This window comes from Bufo gargarizans, chromosome 3, assembly GCF_014858855.1.
Source record: "Bufo gargarizans isolate SCDJY-AF-19 chromosome 3, ASM1485885v1, whole genome shotgun sequence".
Classification (NCBI taxonomy): Eukaryota; Metazoa; Chordata; class Amphibia; order Anura; family Bufonidae; genus Bufo; species Bufo gargarizans.
This window is the reverse complement of record NC_058082.1, coordinates 113,744,120-113,763,085: the sequence shown is the minus strand read 5'-3', so window position 1 is coordinate 113,763,085 and position 18,966 is coordinate 113,744,120. Positions and strand designations below refer to the sequence as shown.

The 18,966-nt window shown below is 41.0% G+C and overlaps 1 protein-coding gene across 1 annotated transcript in view; it reads right to left on the bottom strand.

Moving 5' to 3' along the window:
• The window catches only part of STAC3 (SH3 and cysteine rich domain 3), a 129,882-nt gene extending 111,559 nt beyond the window's left edge, over positions 1-18,323 (bottom strand). The window contains exon 1 of the mRNA XM_044286429.1: positions 18,196-18,323. The gene's annotated coding sequence lies outside the window, so the exon portion shown is untranslated. The remainder of the gene's footprint in view (positions 1-18,195) is intronic.
• Positions 18,324-18,966: the final 643 nt, after the last annotated feature.

Genomic DNA, 18,966 nt, shown 5'->3' with positions numbered 1-18,966 from the left:
GAAGGTCCACCATAATGAATCTATAAAATAGTCTATAGTTTTGTTTACACTGAAAACCGCTTATTGGGTGTGATATATCTACAACATAGAAACCTTCTGTCCATACACCAAGAGAAAGCACACATCCAGAATAATCTCCAATTTTTCCACTTTTAGGCCTCATGCACATGAACGTATTTTGTTTCTGTGTCCGTTCAGTTTTTTTTGCAGATAGGATGCGGACCCATTCATTTCATTTTTTGATATCCTGTCTTTTTTTTTATTTTTTTATTCACCACACACCTTTTAGCTTTTTAATGCAATGGCAGCCATATCAAATAATGTGACATTGACATACAGTGCTGCCCATAATTATTCATACTCCTGGCAAATTTTGACTTAAAGTTACTTTTATTCAACCAGCAAGTTTGCTCAAATGTAAATAAAAGCAGAATTTTTTTTTTATTTTCCACAATAATGCCTCTTGTACATCTTTTGGGAGACACCTATGTCATTTCCTGTGAAAAAATTACTTGCTGGTTGAATAAAAGTAACTTTAAGTCAAAATTTGCCTGGGGTATGAATAATTATGGGCAACACTGTAAACAGCTATAGGTAAATGCATGGTTGATGTTGTTAACAACCAGCCTGTTTAAAAAAAATTGCACTGTTGCATTTGTCATGCTTTTAATTTTAGAAAACTTCAAAAAAATTGTCCCTTATTGGAGCCATATACACAGTGTTATCCCAAAAGAAAAACACCTTATCAGAGGAAAGATCACTCTGTTACCGCAAAATTCTACCTTAACAGTGGAAAGATCCTTCCCCCAGTTAGTGCAGTCTTCCACTTCAGAGTAACGGTACAGTGCAATGGGGTTAAAATATACTTTCGTATGGTATATGAATTTATTATATTAGTTGCATATAAGGTGTTAGAAGTCCATAGGGTCATAATCACATTGATTAAGAAAACAAGACAATGACAGCTGGGCAGAAGTACAAATATCATAGTAACATAGTTCTCATCTCAGGCATCTATGCCCCTTTTGATGCACTCCATGATCCTAATGGCCTTGGCAGCAGCTCCCTTACTCTGGTTTCTACAGTTAACTTTGCTGTCCACTAAAATTCCTAAGTCCTTTTCCATGTCAATGTTTTACCATTTAGTATGTACTGGTGACATGTATTTTTCCTTCCTATATGCATAACCTTACATTTGTCAGTGTTGAAACCTCATCTGCCACTTCTTTGCCCACGCCTCCAAACTATCCAGATCCATCTGTAGCAGTTTATTGTCCTATTTTGTGGTAATTACTTTAAACAGTTTAGTATTATCTGCAAAAGTTGATATTTTACTGTGAGAGCCTTTGTCAAGATCATTAATAAATATATTGAAGAGAATAGGGCTTAATATTGACCCCTGAGGTACTCCGCTAGTAACGGCAACCCAATCTGAGTGTGTACTGTTAATAATCACCCTCTGTTTTCTATCACTGAGCCAGTTACTTACCCACATACACACATTTTCCCCCAGCCAAAGGATTCTCATTTTATGGACTAACCTTTTTTGTGGGACAGTATCCAATACTTTGGAGAAGTCAAGATATATTACATCTATTGATTCACTGCGGTCAAATCTAGAAGTTACCTCCTCAAAGAAACTGATTAAATTAGTTTGACAAGACCGATTCCTTATGAAATGTGCTGATATGGCGTTATTTGCTTATTTTCATTGATATATTACAGAATAGCATCTCTTAGAAGACCTTTAAAGAGTGTACCGACAACAGATCTTACTTGCCCATTGTTTCCAAACTCTGTTTTTGACCCCATTTTGAATATTGGTACCAGATGTGCTAAGCGCCAATCCTGTGGAACACTCCCTGTTAATATAGGGTCCTTAAGTATAAGAAAGAAAAGTCTTCCTATTACATCACTTAATTCTCTTGAGATACAGGGTGTATGCCATCTGGACCTGGTGTTTTTAATCTTTTTAAAATGCTGCTGCACTTTTTCCTGGGTCAGGCCACTATTCATGGGGAGTTTATTTTGAAACTCTGCATTTCATCAGAATTTTTCAATTTCCTCAGTGAAGATAGTAGAGAGAAAAATATTTGATAGCTTCGCTTTCTCTTCATTGCTCTCTACAACTCCCCCCAATCACTCTTTAAGGGAATAACACTATCAGATCAAAACTTTTTACCATTTACCGTATTTTTCGCCCTATAAGACGCACCGGCCCATAAGATGCACCTAGGTTTTTGGGGAGGAAAATGAGAAAAATCTTTTTTTTAACCAAAAGGTGTGCTTTTGGTGGGTTTGGAACTAATGGTGGTCTGTGAATGGCACTATTACTGGGGATCTGTGGATGACGCACTGTTATGGGGGGATCTGTGGCTGACACTGTTACAGGGGGGATCTGTGGCTGGTACTGTTACAGGGGGGATCTGTGGGTGGCACTGTTACAGGGGGGATCTGTGGGTGGCACTGTTACAGGGGGGATCTGTAGGTGGCACTGTTACAGGGGGGATCTGTAGGTGGCACTGTTATATATGTGCCATCCACAGACCCCCACCCCATAACAGTGCCATCCACAGACCCCCCCAGCCCATAACAGTGCCATCCACAGACCCCCCACCCTTTAACAGTGTTAACAGTGCCATCCACAGATGTTCCCCATAAAACTGTCATCCACAGATCCCCCCCCCTGCCGCTCCAGTGCTGCAGTATACAAATATAAAATGTCTCATTCAATTAAAAGTGATTACACATGCCCCCTCGCTCCTAATATTACCATGCATCCTAACAGCTTCTGTACAACCCAGGCAGGCCGAGCGGCCGGCGCGTCACTCACTGATGTCACTTGCCTGCGCCGCCTGCTTCATTCATAAAGTAGTAGGCGCAGGCACGTGACATCAGGGAGTTACGCTGCCGCCCGCCTGGCCTGCATTCTACAGAAGCTGTTAGGTTGTACGGTAATTTTAGGAGTGGGGGGGCATGTGTAATCACTTTTAATTGAATGAGACATTTGTATAGTGCAGCACTACAGTGACTGCACCGCCCCCGCCACAATTGCCGGCCCCCAGCTCCTCCTCCCAGTAGCTCCCCGCTCTCGCATACATCGCAGCCAGCGATATAAAAATGTCAGTATTCACCCCATAAGACGCAGGGGCATTTCCCCCCCCCCCATTTTTTTTGGGGGGGGTGCGTCTTATGAGGCGAAAAATACGGTATATAAGTGAAGAATATTTTAGGGCTAATTTTACACTCTTTGGCAATTAATCTCTGTCTCCAGACTGGTTGCTTTTATCTGTCTTTTACAGATTCTATGTTTTTCCTTGTAGTTTTTCAATGCTTTCTCAGTATCGTCCTGTTTTAGCAATTTAAATGCTTTCTTCTTGGCATTCATTGCTCCCTTCACATTTCTTTATTTATCCACATTTATTTTTTTCTTGTTTTTCACCCTTTTATTCCAATAAAGTAATTTGTGGCTGCATTCCCATTCCCAAGGACATGGTCTCAGTTAGTGAGGCTAATTAGCTGGTTCAAATTGTGCTTTTTGGATGTTTAGCATTTTTGTGCCTCCCTGAAAAAAAACACTCTTGACTGACAATCGGAAGGTTATTATTTTATGATCACTGTTTCCCAGGTGTCCCCCAACCTACACACCTGTTGCTCTGTCTGGTCTACTTGATATTAGTAAGTCCAGTATGGCTGTCCCTCTAGTCGAATCCTGAAGCAGATGGGAAAGGCAATTGTATTTGGTTATTGCCAAGAACCGGTTTTCTTAAGTCCATATCTGGGTAGTTGAAGTCCGCCATTATAATGACTTGGAAGGAAGACGAGACAGAGGGGATATGATAGAAACTTTTAAATACATAAAGGGAATCAACAAGGTAAAAGAGGAGAGCATATTTAAAATAAGAAAAACTGCTACAAGAGGACATAGTTTTAAATTAGAGGGGCAAAGGTTTAAAAGTAATATAAGGAAGTATTACTTTACTGAGAGAGTAGTGGATGCATGGAATAGCCTTCCTGCAGAAGTGGTAGCTGCAAATACAGTGGAGGAGTTTAAGCATGCATGGGATAGGCATAAGGCCATCCTTCATATAAGATTGGGCCAGGGGCTATTCATAGTATTCAGTATATTGGGCAGACTAGATGGGCCAAATGGTTCTTATCTGCCAACACATTCTATGTTTCTATGTTTCTATTTGACGCCTCATCTGTTTCCCTTAGTAGTAGATTTTTTGTGGACTTTGTTATACACTGACGAGCAAGAGAGTAACAATGTTTTGAACTTTTGACTTTCAGGCTTTTGACTTTTCATATCTCACCATCCATTACAGCTTTGAACGCTTTGCAAGTCCACCAACATTGGAAATGTGTAGAACAGACCTGGGAACAGATTTCAGTTGAGACTTGCTTCAATCTAGATCATGCCCAGAGGGATTGAGGCAGTGTTGAAAGCAAAAAGGTGGATTTGCAAAATACTAACAAAATAATAAAACTCAAATGACAAGAATCTGCATAACTAATCATATGCTAAATGGTTGCAAGTCAATTTATGTACGATAGCAAAGATGATTGTCTATAAAATGATGGTAATCGTACGTTCGAAGCTGTAGTAGGTGGCGAGATATGAAACCTGAAAGTCAAAAGTTCAAAACATTGTTACGTGTTTGCTCATCAGTGTATTCGGCGGCTTATAACAAAACCCTACCAGTATTTTTTTTATTGTTTTTGCCTCCATGTATTTCTACCCACAGTGACCTTGCATGTTTATTTGTCACTTCATCACGGAGGGTGGGCTTTAGACAGGACTTTACATAATGGCAGACCCCTCCCCCTCTCTGGTTTTTATGATCCTTTCTAAACAGACTGTAACCCTGTACATTAACCGCCCAGTCATAGTTATCATCCAGCCATGTCTCAGTTATTCCCACTATGTCATAGTCCTCCTCACACATCACTAATTCCAGTTCACCAGTTTTATTTGTCAGACTTCTAGCATTAGTATACATACAATTAAGAGGTTTTTGGATATTTTTTAACTTACACCTTTCCTTATGAGCTGTTTTAGTCCTTCACTCTAAGCCACCCCGAGTCGCATTACCTCGCTCCAGGTCACTATCTACACTAGCTTCCCCTGCTATAATGTAATTACCCTCCCCCACAGTCCCCAGTTTAAACACTCCTCCAACCTTCTAGCCATCTCCTCCCCAACAAAGCTGCACCTTCCCCATTTAGGTATAGCCCATCCCTATGAAGGGGCCTGTAGCCGACAGAGAAGTCAGCACAATTCTCTATGAACCCAAAACCCTCCTTCCTACAACTATTTTTGAGCCACTTGTTAACCTCTCTAATCTCCCACTGCTTTGGTGTGGCTTGTGGTACTGGTAGTATTTCAGAAAATACTACCTTTGTGTTCGTTGCCTTAAGCTTGCAACTAAAGTCCCTGAAATCATTTTTAAGGACACTCCACCTACCTCTAACTTTGTAATTGGTTCCAATGTGGACCATGACTGCTGGGGTTTCGCCAGCCCAACCCAGTAATCTATCAACCCAATCCGGGATATGAAGAACTTGAGCGCCAGGAAGACAAAACATGATCCTGGTCTTTGCGCCATATTGCCCTGTCTGTACCCCTAATAATTGAGTCTCCCACTACCAGGTCCTGTCTGACCTGTCCTGCTTTCCTGCTTACTGGAGTTGACACTCCTCTGACTGGCAGAGGAAGGGTCCGGCTGCAGCAATGCTCTCCCTAAACTGACATCCCCCCTCATCTGCCAACCTTGTAAATTTGTTGGAGTGTTTCAGATCAGGGTTAACCTCCCTAGCACTCTTCCCTCTACCCTGCTTTCAAACTGTAATCCAGCTAGCTACCTCACTTTACTGTTCCTCCATGCTACCACCTTCACCCGCATCCCCCATAGCGTGTCTGCTCAGTTAGCAGCAAACTCTTTTTCAGATTGCCAAGGTATCTCAATGTTGAAATTCACTCGTTTAGATATGTGTGATTCCAAACATGCTATTTGCTCACATTTTTAGCAAAGATATGCACCCTCAAACAGCTGTTCCAAGACTGCATACATTTGACAAGATGTGCACTGCCTTGTCAATGATGGAGCACATACTTGCTAATGAGGATTGCACAAAAGAGATATTAAAAAATACAATACAATGCAATAAAAAACAACTGACTTACTCTAGTCACATCCTAAAATCCCTGAATCTAAAGTCACTCAATCTTAAGTCACACACTTAATACAAACAAACATTTGAAATCACTCACAAACTCGTGTTCTCAGTTGCGAAGCCACAGAACTATGCCACTATGGAAACCTGGCCAAAAGTCCAACAGATGGCATAGAGGAGAAGAATTACATTTTAGAGAAGAATTCAATTTTGTTTAAGCCACATTACTGTGCCACTACGGACACCTGGCAAAAGTCTGAAGGATGGCATATAGAAGAATTAAACTTTGAGATGGTGCGGAACTGTGCCACCATGACACATAGCCAAAAATCAGACGGATGGCATATGGCAAAAACTGCAGCTGATGGCATAGAGAAGATTTCTATTTTGGGGAATGTGTGGAACTATACCACAATTATCACAACTTAGTGGTACAAGCAACAACTGCACCGCCAGAAAACTCGGCCAGGTTAGAGTTTAGGTTGCTCATAACTAGACTGCCGAGTGTGCAGAGTTGTTTTCTGGCCACACATTCCATTCCATTGATGACTGACAATAGAGCGGAGGAGGAGTCTGAATGGGAGACCAAGTGACTGATGTGGACAACGACAAGGACACTTATTGGTTGTGAATGCGGCCTGGCTGCCACAAAGAAGACAGAGAGAAGGAGAACAGACTCCCACTCGATCTGATGATGCAGTCTCATGTGCACAGAACTGCACATTTTAAAAATGAGACAATTTTTAAGGAGAGCTGGTAAGTAGTAATACTATAGAATACAATTAAATTTAGGTGAAGGTGTGGAACTGGGCCACATTTACCACAACTAAGTGATCCAGCAGCAAATGCATCGTCAAAACTAGGCCAGTTGGGAGTTCCGATTGCACACAAGCTAATTGCTAGTTGCAAATAGTTTTCTCGTGGCCACACATTCCGTTATGGATGTGTCACAATTGAGCAAAGGACAAGGAGGAGGAGGAGTCTGAGCAGCAAAAGAAGCAGTTGAAGACGACAAAGACTTTTCTGCTTGGAGATGTGGCCTGGTTGGGATCAGGAATTTGGAGTGCTGGGATCAGTGGAATCACCAGTTCCCAGGCTGATTACACTATAAGCAGATCTGGGCCCACCAGTTCTTTTGGAGGTTTTGTCCGTACTTTGCCTCTGCTCTTTATTGCTGCCATGGCCACCACCCTTCGCGTCTGATGTCTCCTCCTCAGCACCCTGATCTGGCTCCCAGGTCCTATCTATCATACAATTATCATCATTGTCCTCATCTTCCCCACCACTTTTATCAGACTGTGATATAGTATTGCGGGCTCCTTCATCCCCACCCACTTTCCTGCTGTGTATTTGCCCCAACTGCCACTGTCGCTACCACCACCATGGCTACAAAGTGCCATTACTACTACTACCACCACCATGGCTATACAAGAGGGCCCCCTGCCTCCACCTGAACCTCCTCCTCATGGCAGTACAAATGCTGACACTTTTCACACAAGTCATCAACAGGAAGACTATTTTGATTATCTTTCATAGCAAGTGGGGGTTTTTGCCTCTTAGAGAAAAAAGAAGGCGCCCCACTTGGAGGAGGCAGTGAAGACAGAGATGAAACAACTAAAAGTCTTATCTGGAACCACAAGGAGAAGAAGGAGCAAGAGGAATGCTCCGACCCTTGGCTCCAAGGGATGTTGTCAGACGCAGGGGTAACTTGAAGTAATAAAGCACATTTCCTAATACGGTTATAATAATGCAGTTTTTGCAGTAAGACGTGTAACACCAGACAGTAACACAGTTATTGTAGTCAAATTATTTTACTGTAACTAAACAGTATTTTGAAGTAATACAATAACATGTTCACTAACATAGGTATATTGATGCACTTCAGTGCACTGAAAATGCCGAATTAGAAACAATAAATTGAGGTTTTTGGAAAAACAAGGGGCAATAGCTCATTGTTTGAAGCGGAATGTATGCTGGCAATAAGCTTATGAGCTGTAGAAACTTATATTTATATTAGTTTTACAAATAAAAAAAGATGACTGGCTGTCCATATACAGAAAAAAAATTGTTTTTGGTATGATAGCCAGTAAGCTGCATGAACTATAAAACAACTCACAACTCAGAGTGACCAGTCCTTCACTCTCTATGCTAAGCTTTCCTTGATAAAAATCCTAAAATGTACCTACTGTAATTATATCTCCCGCTTCTCTTCTTATAGAGTGTCCCTAGTACAGCTTGATTACTGGCTTGTATCTTCTCTGCAATTGCTTTTTGGCAGACACAGCCACAACACATGCTCTGAGGTCTAAAGTTGAATACAGGATGGCATTCTATTGCGTTCTCAGCACCAGAACCTCCCAGAATTCTGCCCCTGATTGGCTGATCAGTCTGTATGCCTCTGAGCCAATCAAGCCAAGCCCTCCACCCATCAGTTTAAACAAAGTGCAGAACCCCTTTAAATCAAACACTTTTGTCTAGAACTGCCACTCCGGTTTTCTACGCCATATCCATATTGGAGCGAGTTTGCAACTTTTTAAACAGTCGCATTGGTATATCAGGAGTGAAACTAATTAACATAGCTATCCATATCTACTCAACAACCTACATTTCAAAACTGGAGTGAGTGGTATAAAAATGCAAAAAGTCTCAGTATCCTTAGTAAGTAACCCCATAAAGACAGAATTCTGGCGTGCAGTGCGTTGTAGATCCCCTAATATATTTACATGTATGTCATACATAAACATCGACAACACTAGATGGTGATATAAAGCAGCGTATGGCTTCTCAATATCAAAAGCGACACAAATGTCAAGTATTTAATTAAAAAAAACTTACATTTAAAAAAAAAAAATCTGTTCTGAGTTATGCATGTGATGTCCTGATTAATACGCAGTCTTGTACACAATGGAACAAGTCCAGCATAAATCATACTAGAGGTGAAAATCAGGCACAGATATCATTAACTCCACACACTGCTCCCACTCAGGATTATAGGGACAGACTATTTTGGATGTCTGTGTAACAGGAGACCCAGAGATATTAAAAACCATGTTTGATGACTGATAACAGCTGTACAGTGCCTACACCATTTACACAGCGCCACTAACCCACTGCAGCTCTGCAGCTTCAGGTTATTTATTAACAGAAAGCTTGCACTGTTAGGGTACCTTCACATGGTAAAATCTGCCATAAAATACACAGTGTGAAGCCTTCCCCCATCTACGGGGTGTTTCATTCTATATCTTGTGTTTTCCAAAGCAGAATGTTTCCATTCACTTCAATGAGGGATATAACTTGCATCAAAATTCACAAAGAAATCTGTACCTGCATATTTTCTGGTAGATTTTTCCACCACATGTAAAGGCAACCCTTTCACACTAGCGTTAAAGTTTTCCGGTATTGAGTTCCGTCATAGGGGTTCAATACTGGGAAAAAAAAAACGCTTCAGTTTTGTCCCAGTGTATTCTGAATGGAAAGCAATCCGGTCAGTATGTATCAGGATGTCTTCAGTTCAGCTCCTTTTACGGTATTTGACCAGAGAAAATACCACAGCATGCTGCGGTATTTTCTCCGGCTAAAATTCCGGAACACTGGCCAGCATTCATTTTCATTTAAATGTTTTAATGCCAGATCCAGTACCAAGTGTTCCAGAAAAATGTTTTCCAGATGACACCGGAGAGATGGATCCGGGTATTGCAATGCGTTTGTCAGACGGATCCGCAAACAAATGATATCAGTTTGCATATGGATTTCCGAATCTGGCAGGCAGTTTCGGCAACGGAACTGCCTGCCGGATTCTTCTAACGCTAGTGTGAAAGTGCTCCTAACAGATGACAATCCAATGTGATAGATAACTAAGGGACTTTGTATTAATTCATATCACAACCGGCAGTGCTGAAGGACGACTGCAAGATCTCACCATCGACACACAAGAAAATACCATCCTATGGCCTTCACCCTGGATCTAAGGACTGTTTTTGAAACCTACGTTTCAAAGACCGTATTTAGGGCATTTTGAATTGATAGTTGGGGATTCTTTATTCTGGAACTCCATGAACTAGCAAGAACAGAGCACGGCTACAAAGTGAACTTCTCTTTTGGAGGACCTGTCAAGTCTTGTGTTGCATGGATGGATGATCAATGCTGTCCCGTTCCTCCATAGCTTACAGCTGATGATCCCTAGGAGTCTCAACAGTGGGGCACACTGATCAGCTTTTATGAGGACCCTTTTAATAAAAAATAAAATAAAAATTATTGTACACAGTGAACACAGTGGCATTGCACTCTGCAATGCACAGGCCCGTCATCTGGGGACCCACTCACCTGAATGGGATTTGCACTGAAAAAAAGTAGTGCAGAGACATGGACAGAAAACCCAGGGAAGCACTCCGTAGTGCTTCAGATCCGTGCCTCCGTTCCACGTATTAGAGATGAGCAGATTTTTCAAAAATTCGATTCGGCCGGTTCGCCGAATTTTTGGAAACAATTTTGTTTAATCCGAATTTATTTGCAGCGAATCGAATAAAAAAAACAGCTATTTCCGGGCTGCAGAGAGCCTTTATAGGGGTGTAGAACATTGTGCCTTGCAGTAACTTGCATAGGGAGTCTGCTGTAGTAGTGAAATAATATTGTGAGTCCGTATGACATGTAGATGACAGGCATCGCTCTTAGAATCACTGCACACTTCACTTATTAGGGCAGTCATGGGGCCAAAACTGACCAAATAACTCAAGTGTAAACTCGTTAGCGTCAAGAAGAAGCGCACCCCTTTTTCACCGTCACCAGCTGATTCCACATCAATGTCTACAGAACCTGTTCTATTAAACGCTTATACAAGTAGAGCCCCCCGACAGAGAGAGAGGGTGTCAGCAGTAAGTTTGTGTTGACATCACTTATTATTTTGCTCTTCCTCTGATCTGTCAGAACAATAACCCCAAAAAAAACGGATCCTGTCTGTTGAGCATTCTCTTTGGCTCGGTCAGCATTTGGTCAGTAATCCATCAGTATTGCTAATGCCAAAATAAACAGGAGTGAATCCAAAACAGAGATGACCGAGTCTACCATTCAAAAACTGCTGGGTTGCTGGTCAAGACACGACCGCTAGATGACACGGGGAGCTCAGGCCTCTTGATGTGACCCCTGCTGACACAGCCCCTTACTCTGCTGCGACCTGTGCCTGTGCCAGAAACATTTAGCCCTGTACCCCTCCCCTGTGCAGGGCCTGGCACTTCTCTGTCTGACATACTGTTAGATCAAATAAATAAAAAGGAAATTAAAACACCCCAAAAAAGTCTAATTTTCTCACTTCACCACACAATGGCTAATACTTTTTTTTGTGCCACGAATACATGCAAAAAAAGACTTTAGAACATATAACTGCACCGCTGAATGGCAAATATATTTTTATTTTGCCACTATTACATGCCAAAAAGGGTGCTGGGTAATAGGACTGTTCCTATTACCCAGGCTGTAACCTCCACTATTGAACCCTGTTCAACATAAATGCTGTGGAATGATTCCTCCCTATCCTTTCCCTACACCTTGAATAATCTTTTTCCCTGAACTTGTAAATCATTTTTTAGCACAATTTTTTCCTATTACTGTCCCTAGCGCCTGCTGACATCTCTCCCTGTAGTAAGTACACTGGAAAATGGCAGAATCCAAGATGGCTGAGCTTATTTATAGGGCTGTGACATCACAGGGCTGGCTGCTGATTGGCTGCATGCATGGCATTATGGGTGATCCCGCCTTCCCAGAGTTCCTTGCTCCATGTCCTCACACGTGCAAAAATGTGATTCGTTTCCCACGAAACGTGAGGAAATTCAGATTTGGTGTGAATCAATTTTTCCTGAACTTTGGATCGAATTCCACTTCATCAACTTCACTCATCTCTATACCGTATCTTCCAGATTGCAAATCCATTCAAGTGACCCATTCGTGTGCATCAGGCCTTAAGAAAGATAAGTGCTATGGAAAATGGTCTGTAAAATGTAACATGTGAGCATAGGTAAGCATTACTTTTGGATAGACATGGCCAATTCAACAATCAAGAGGAAACTGGGTCATGGATAGGAGGGTGTTCACACAATCTTTTCTTAATATAGATTGCAGTTTATACTTTTGAAGGAGAACCACGTTATATAAAACAATGCAGTACATCTGTATCGTGAAAACACTTGAGTTAATACATACCTCAAACATCCCATTCTGTTATTGCCATCCACTACCACTTCATCACAACGCTTCCAATACTAGGCTGACTGGAGAACTGAAAAACTTCTGACTTGAGGGTGGATTAACACATAGGTTTTTAGTGATGTTTTTCTGCACTTCAGCATTTTTAGGTGCATTTTTCTGAGGTAAAAATGTCAGCTCCAGATGTTAGCTGAAGGTCTTTGAGAAATATGAAAGTCAGGGTGGTTTTTTTGCTAATGGAGTTTTTGTTGTTTAGGAGATGCTTTTCAAAAAAATGCAGCATTTAGAATTTTTCTTGTGTTTGTAAAATGAAAGGATCAATCCGATTGGTTGCTATGGGCAGCTAAGCAAGTTTGGCCAACTATTTTAGGCCGAGAGCTGGACACAACTGTTATGTGTCCTACAGTTTCCGTGCAGTATAGCCTCACATAACCGGATTAAAAAAAAGTCCATGCTGCAAATTTCTCTGTATGCATGGTCCGCGATGAAAACGTCTCACATGAATTGGCCCCCTGACTTTATGTTCAGTCCATGTACTTAGACAACATACAGACGTGAACTTCTCTCATCTGAATGAGCCTCTAAGTTGGTTTTGTCAGATGCGTCTCGAACACCGAACACAGTATCTCTACTAGCACTGCAAATTTTATACTTACAGCTCAGAGGAACTGCAGGTTAGATATAAAAAATGTTAGCTTGTAACATTAGTCCTCTGCAATTAAAATCGTACACCAAACCTCGTTTCGATTTTCCAGCATATATCACTTGCCATATTATAACGTAAGGAATAAGAAGTGAAAATCAGCTCATCAGACTTTAAAGAAGACCGGTCACCATGAACTGCAGTGCAATCTGAGCCATACATAGGGCTGTCTTATCAGTGAATACAGAATTAAAGTGGCTGTGTCACCGAAATTTTTTCTGCCGGTTTAAACGTTTTTTCTAATCTATTTTTATTCTCTAATTGCAGACTTATTGATTCTGTTTCCTGAACATGATTATGGAGGCTACCCTCTACAGCAGCCACATGGAACAGCTACAAAGGACAGTAATAGACCTTAATGACTTCCATGGAAGAGTTTTCTACTCATGCTCTGTGATCTGTACAGAGTTCAGGAGTAAGTAGATAAGCTGTGATATCACCTATTGTGAATGGTGGATCCTGTGTTATCTGCATATAGAGGTGATATTTCTCATTCTAATCCTGCCTGTAATGATAAGAAGATACCTGCAGTAAAGTGATACGTACAGACCAAGAAGTGGGACCTATTATTAGGCTTACTGGACAGCACGAAAACTGTAGGATTTTATGGTTTTTGTTTAAATATACATATTGACATGGAAAATGAAAAATAACCACCCAAAATTCTTAAAAAATACGGTGAACATAAAAATTTGATTTGAACAATTAATTTTCCCTTTAAGAGCCCATTAGACAGCACGATTGTCATTTGTATTCTAATATCAGAAAGTCGCATGTAATAGCGTGCAGGAAGCAAATGACACACGATAAATAATTAGTTTTTGTGGCTTGGACAAATCTGCCTGACTGAATAACTATAGTTAGTCGCCACCACATGCCCTTGTCTAGTGAGAGATCTGCCAGTCGTTAGCATTGTGAATGCTCTAGGGGGCGAACGAGCAACAATTGTAAATGACGGGCAAACTGTACAAAATATTTAGTGATTATTTCTTGTAATTGAACGACTTCTGAACACAAATGACTTGCAAAATTGCAAATCACTGCTCGTTAGTGAGAAAAACTCTGCCTGTCTAATAAGATCCTTACACTGAGAATGCCATCAGTCACTGGTGATACTTGAATGGGCCATCCTGAGTTCAGAAAGAGCAGAGACTTAAAAGTATAAAATAACGAGTTTTACTGGATCTACATATTAATCTGTTCGGCTCCTCCTGCTGTACTGCATCTCATGGTGACAGGTTCTCTTTAGCCACATATACAGTTCGTGGTGGAACAAACTGCATTGTACAAACATATTTTAATGTACCAACTTACACACATATAGGATAAAATAGGAAGATGATATTTATACTACGAACTTACATCACACCTCAACATGTGGCCCCAGACTTCATGGTATCAGGAAACTTTATGCAAATTGCACAAAAGCAACATTTACAACATTTTGTAAGAGCTCCCAAAAATGTTTAATTCAGTGACCCTGCACAAATATATTGAATAGTGTTTGTTTGGAAAACTTTGGATGTGTCCAATATGTAAACTGCCACCTATCATGACTGTAACTATACCCTTAATTTCTAATATCATTAAGATACCTAATCACACCAATTCAAAATGTTTATTAAAAAATATATACCGTACATGTTATATGATGTGTCATATCAGTGGGGGTCCTGGATGCTGGGACCACCACCAAATCCAAGCTACTGCTGGGGCTGCAGTTGACCGTTAATGCAAAATGGCAATGTAAGTGCTAGGGATAAAAGCGAAACTAAAATCGGCTCCGTTGCAGATGGAAGCATCTATTATTGTAGAGATGCTTGTCTTACTCTGAAATAACAGGTGCATCTGAGCATTCAAACCATGGGAAGAATTCCCAAAAGTTCCTTTTTTAGCCTTTGAGGCGTGTTCTAATACATTCCTCATCATTGGTATTCACATGTGTTAGAACTGAACCAAGAATTTACCAACTTTTTTGCATCAATAACTAAAAAATAAAGTTTGGGCATTAAAAAAGAAAAAATGTGTGTATATGTATATATACATATATATATATATATATATATATATATATATATATTTAAAGTCATGTTCATACAAAACATGTAAAAATAAGTAACAAACTTCATACACAAAATACTAAACCATATTCACAAAGCCGTTTAACTGCAATACCCAATAATTTTTTTTGATGATTTGTATGCTTTTTTTGGGAAGGGGGGGGGGGGGGGGGGGTGGAATATAGGAATCAAACTGAAAAGAAATTGAAACATGTCATATAATGGAGGTATTGTACCCTAGAAGTATAGATTCCAGTGAAAGAACACTGCCTACATAGTATAGAATTACAGGGATTTTGTGCGTGTCTATGCATTCTTTGTGCAAAAAGGGGGCAGACTTATCAAGACTGGCATGTGCTACCCCAAGTCTTGATGTCCCCTCGCATGGCTCATCATAAATTAGGTGCATACTCCAGCAGGCTGTGCACCTGAGTTTTCTTAGATCTCTGTTGTAATGCTAATGAAATGATTAAGCCAAACTGACGGCCAGCAAACGAGGTGTACCAGACACACTTTGCGCAAGCCGTCACACTCTGAGCATCCTTGAGGGCCGGGGTACTCTTCACCCGCCTCCAGCAGGAAGGGGAACTTTGGCAGAGCCTTTCCCAGATGTCAAATGGCAGGACGACTGGTGGCTGGGCACACCGGCCGCATTTGGAAAAAAAAAGTAAATACTGTGACACTATGCACTGGTAAATAGGCAAACACGAGAATGGTCAGTAAACGTAAGCCAGGGCACAAGAACCAGAAGACAACCAAAGCCAGAGTCAGTAACCAGAGAAACCACTTATCATAGAGCTTCAGATCCAGAGCCTGGGAAGTAACTGAATAGTCAGCAGTGAGTGGGGAAAAGGACCAGGTTTAAATATCCCTCCACAGATCACCTGATACTGCTGAGGTCACACCCAATCTCCACCCTCAGCCCAGGGAAGCACAGGTGAGGGCTCAGTGTGCGCAGAGGAAGGAACCTCCCACCACATGTCTAAGTCAGGAGACATGACAACAGAGGTTCCCTGCCAACAGCTGATGCTAGGGGTTCCAGTGTTCTGGGACCCCTGACCAACACCAGGAATGACAGCATCCCGTCTCCCAGCAGCACCAAGTGACGCGCACGGTTAAAGCTCGAACCTTTACTAGTTTTGCCCTCCGAGGGCGACAGCCCGCCCCTCATGGCTAGCGAGGAGTGAGGGATGTCCCGCCGGAGGGCCAGAGACCCCCTGGGAGAATAAGAGACACATCTTCGCGTGGTGACATGCTTCCGATGATAATGCATCTGTCTCCCTGGCTGCCTGACATCATTTAAACAACAAAAAAGGCGACAAAGAAGATAACTGTGGCAGACTTGCTGGCCCTGCCCTCGACATGCCCCCTTCTCAGAAAGTGGCGAGGGTGGCGTAAAAACACCACTTCTGACCAAAACACGGGTTTTGTGACCATTTTCCACAAGAAAACGTGCATAGGGACATTACAAATCTCGCAAAGCTCTGCCATGAGCACAGAGCCTTGGGCTGGATTTACGCATAACATTTTTATGCAGTTTTTTTAGCCTAGTTTTATTTGTTGATTTGTTTGTTGCTGTATAATGTATGATTTTGCTTGTATATGACTCATCTAGTTGTAAAGTGCTGCAGAATATGTTGCTGATATGTAAATAAAGCCGTGCTACCACAAACAATCTGTCTAAAGCTATGGATATAGTTTTTTATTTTTATATTTTTTTTTTTATTAAAAAAAGATTTTATCCTGGAGAACCTCTTCAAAATATACCATTATACTTGCACTGTTCGTATCTCCACATATTTTCAAAAGAAACGTCACAATCAAAAACTTTGAAGAAACAATAACTACGGTAATGGTCTGTCTGCCCTCATAACACTGAAACCTGTAAAGTTATTCATTTCTCTCATAAAAATAGTAAAGACGTGCAGAACGAGGGGAAGTGGTGACAGATCATAAAAGTAAAAGTTGCCTAAGCCCAATCAGCACTTCCTAACCATCGCACCCCCTAATGGGCAGGGCTAACATTGGATCATACCGCTATTCCAGGCCACTCACTGTATGTGCAATAAAAAAAACTGCTTTTCAATGGTAGACAATGTGGCCTGTGTCCAAAATGCAAACACGAAGTACTTATCCATAGCTTAGGAACAGTATTATTTTCTTAAGTTCTTCTTACATTTTCCTACTAACGAATCTGTCATGTCTACCCATATCTCACAATGCAGGTCTTTGATGTCATTAGAAAACCTCAAAAAGATTTTCTTTATTTTCTATTTCAAAAGGAATGAATACTCTGCATATACAGTTCAAAACATATTATTTTACCTAAAATATCATGCACTTTCCATGTGACAATATCATTTTGTGGAAACATTACAATCAGTAGTTGTCCGGTATTGGGGACTCTTTCATTTATGGGTCTTCATACACCAAGCTAACACACTGAGCAGCACATACGAAGGCACTAAAGTCACTCAACCACATAGGTATGCGACAGCACTTACAGTAAATGAGCATATATAATACAATTTCAAACTACTTTCCTGCAGTATTGATCCAGAGAAAGACAAAACCCTCAGAAAGGCAGAAGCCAATTCTACTTACTCCAAATATGACACTTAGGATACATCCCTTACATTAACTTATTCACCAGATAACTCATAAATCTGCAGATCTGACTTGGCTGATTGTCCATATTTCCATGTTGGAGGGTGATAACAGAGACAGGCAATCCTAACACCACTTGTATCTAGGTGAAGCAAAATATTGGCCAGGTTAATATTTAACACGTCTGTCCTTTGTTTTCTTGATGGGACATCTTGGATCAGTCATCCTGTTTCAAAAACACCTTATTCTGCAAAGATTGACCAAATCAATGGAATCCATCAATATTAGCTAGCAATTGGAACAAAAACATGTGTGTGTGTGTATGTATATTATATATACACACACACACACACATTTAACAAATCTATATTAGAGATCCCCGTAGACTACCTGAAGTATAGAAGTAAAACCATTTCAGTAGAGTCTAGAATACACTTCTGTAATGTTTCTTACCTGAGGCTCTTAGGTATAAATCCACTAAATAGCTTAATCTTCAGAAGAACTCAGTCAAAGATCTGGGACAGAGATCACTAGTTCATTCCTCACTGATGGCATAACGATAAACTGCTCCTTGAATGAGGAGGAGTGACAAGTGTAGAGGTGACAGGACAGCTGAGATGTTAAGGCTGACACAGAGAAATCGGAAACTTCATAAGCTACCAGTAATATGGCTGCGGTAGGCCCAGGCAAGAATTACACTGATGGAGGAGACAGCTAGAAAGTGTTCTACGTCACTCTAGATCATTTCATTGCCCTGGGCTACTGAGAACTGACAGTTAATGAAAGCTTACACAGTGTCCGAATAAAAAACAAAAAATTGTATTCTGGTTGTTTTAGGATACATTCCATGCATTCCATTGGAAGCCCAGAGGATTCCAAAAATTGCTGTAAGCATTCTGTCTTCTAAGATGACACTCTACATGGCATGCAGAAAGGAGGCATTCCTTATGTGTCTTCTTTCATCACAGGCTTAAAAACAGGCCCCTAAAATTCACAGGCAACTTTAAGAAATGCAAGTTACTATAAGATATAAATTATAGATATAAATATACTAGCAGAAGGACCCGGCTTCACACGGGTATATTTCATTTAATGTTTGTGTGTGTCGTTAAAAGATATCGACAGTATCCCCCATAACAGTGACCTCTACAGCACCCCGCCCCCTTAAGGCTCCATTCACACGTCCGCAATTCTGTTTTACATTTTGCGGAACGCAATTGTGGA